We start from the raw sequence: 2,736 nt of genomic DNA, 5'->3' as shown, positions 1-2,736 counted from the left end.
GCCAGATAAACCCATCAGACATTAAATTTTTCATTTTGACTGTGTGAAACTGATTTTTTGTTCCGAACTTGCTGCCAAAGTAGTTCCACAGTTTTCCAAAATGGAACCAGAGAGGAATATATTATTTCGCCTGTGTTGAAACATCCTGGCAGAGCTGTATACTTGTGCAGGTAAAGCACACAGAGACACAATACTGGCCTCACCAAAACACCCATGGAGTCAGACTGGTGTCTGGCATGTCAGGGTCCTTTTTACCACTGGCAAATGCCAGAGGAGCCCAGATATGTGCCAGCACAAAGCATCTCACCCCAACTCTGTGTACTAGTGAGAGGATATCAAATAAATACTGCTGCCAGCTCTCCTGTTGGATGAAGTGGCAGAGGTCCCTTCTCCTGAGCTCTCAACCACCCCTTGGAATATGTCCCTGGAACCACGCACAGCACAGTTTGTGTCCTGGATTCCTGTTTTTTACCCCAGAAAATGACAAGTGGTTGTGTTTTAATAGTGCCAGGCTTGCAAACCCAGGGTAGCCTTGCTGCAGCCTCCTGTGATGCTCTGATACAGCCTTTAATTACATGGTCTAGCAGTGCTTTCCCCCCACAGAACTCCTGTGTCTTTCAGGGCTTGGGATGGCTGGTGCTTTTCTAATGAGTATCTGTTCAATATTTGGTTTTCTCCTCCTTTCGCAGCATGCGGTTCTAGGGACCATTATTCAAACCCTGCTATGAATACAGAATTATTCATTGGTTTGTAAGTTTTTTCTTTTCTCAGTGCTCCTTGCTTAACACCTCTGTGCTTCACAAATGTAATTTTGCAAGCCTCAGGTGAGGGGGTAGAAAGGAAAAACGAAGAGTAAGGCAGAAGAAGCCATTCCACAGAAGTGAGGGGATTTTACTTCAGATGCATATGTTGCAAAGTAAATGTACAAATACATTTAAATATTTAGCTGTTTGTTTGATGAAAAGACGAGGGACAGCATGCAGCAGGGTCCACGTGCTGGCAGCAGGAGGGCTGCATGCAGCTGCAGTGCTGGCAAGTGAACAGAATCTCAAAGCCCCTGCCCTTCTTGCTGGAAGGTAATGATGGGTAGTTTCTAACTCCCTTTACCTGCTCTCTTCCACTCATAAACCTGGCAAGTTTTAGCCAATTCCAAATCTTCACAAGGGTGAGAAGGAAGGAGGTGACAACTGTAATACATTCAGTAATTTATGGCTGCCCGTTCTGTGCAAGCTAATAAAGTCAATGGTATTTGGAGCTGTGTGCTGGGAAAACTTGGATTAGTCTGTTCAGAACAGGCTGTCTAACATAATCTACTCATTGTCATCAAGCTTTAAAATTAACAAATTCTCGCAGTTCCCAAAACTGAATTGGAAGTAGTTTGGTTTTGTTTTGGCTGAGGTCCAAGGGCTGTTTGAAGGGTGGAGCTGCAGAGAGTGATACTGACTGACTCCAGGTGACTGCTGTGCCAATTAACCTCCTGAAGGTAGATCAGGTCACCAGCAGTAGCTGGCAGTCACTTAATATGATTATAACTTAGCTCTGGTTTTCAGAGTATCTTCAGACAAAGCAATTACATGTTGATTAAAGCAAGTTTGCAGTAGGAGGCTGTAGACACACAGGTCTTCATATACTCACGCTTTTGTTTTTTGTGGATAAGATTTGCCTTTAGGAATTCCAGGTTCTGGAAACTGTGGGAAAGTCTAGAATGAGAAAGACTTACCTTGGTGGAGGAAGATCAGGACAGGGAACATTTAAACTAAATGGACACACAGAAGTCTGTGGAACCCGACAGATGAAGCCAGAGCTGACAATGTCCTTGTGAGGCCACTCTTAATTGTCTTTGGAGGGTCACATCAACGGGGAGAGTTACTGAGAATCAAAATAAAGCAGATGTCCTGCTTTCTTCAAGAACAGTAAGAAGGAGGATGCAGGGAATTACAGGCCAGTCAGCCTCACCTTGATCTCTGGGACAGTGATGCAGCAAACAATTCTGGGAACCATTTCTAAATGTGTGGAGGATGAGAAGGTGACTGGGAGTAGTGAGCATGGATTTACAAAGCAAAGATCACGTCTGACCATCCCAGTAGCCTTCTGCAGTGCATTGCATGGCTTGGAGCATGAGCAGAGAGCAGTGTGTTATCTTGACTTCAGCAAGGCTTTCAACACTGCCTTCAGTGATGGAGTACAGGCTGTAGAAAAGGATGAAGGAATGGGACTAGGCTGTCTAGAGGGGTTAGTTCTAGCCTCAGCTATTCCATGATTCCAAAACAGGACCAGGCTTTAGTCCTCCAGCTTAATACAAGTTGAGTATATTTGCTTTTCAGCAAGCACATTCTGAGTGTATCCAGGGCAGCTGGATGAGATGCCTCAGGTATCACTCAGGTGTCATTTTGCTCTGAGAAGAGACTTCTGCCCTTGATGAAAATAATGTTAAAACCTGAAGTGAAAATGAGGGTGGATAACACTATGGGTCATTGTCAGAGCAGTCTTCTCCCACATCCAGACCTAGCAGCTGCCTTTCAGGTTTGTTACCCCCTCTGATGTGCCAGGGTGGTGTTTGCACTGCAGCACCCTCCAGCCAACTCCCTTAGGAGGCAGTACAGCACAAAGCTGCTTGTACCTGTGTGCTTTTTCATGAATGCTGACAGGTTACATCCAGCCTGGGAGCTGAGTCAACCCTAATGTCTCTTCATGGGCCATGCAGTACTCCAGGTGAGTTCAGGAGAGCTGTTTGCC

The 2,736-nt window shown here is 45.3% G+C and overlaps 1 pseudogene; it reads right to left on the bottom strand.

Annotated features, from left to right (window-relative positions):
* Positions 1 to 1,093: 1,093 nt before the first annotated feature.
* Positions 1,094 to 1,627, bottom strand: LOC138104467 (leucine-rich repeat protein 1 pseudogene; annotated as a pseudogene).
* Between the last annotated feature and the right edge of the window lie 1,109 nt (positions 1,628 to 2,736).

This window comes from Aphelocoma coerulescens, chromosome 1A (genome assembly GCF_041296385.1).
Source record: "Aphelocoma coerulescens isolate FSJ_1873_10779 chromosome 1A, UR_Acoe_1.0, whole genome shotgun sequence".
NCBI classification, from domain to species: domain Eukaryota; kingdom Metazoa; phylum Chordata; class Aves; order Passeriformes; family Corvidae; genus Aphelocoma; species Aphelocoma coerulescens.
This window is presented reverse-complemented; position numbering and strand designations above follow the sequence as displayed.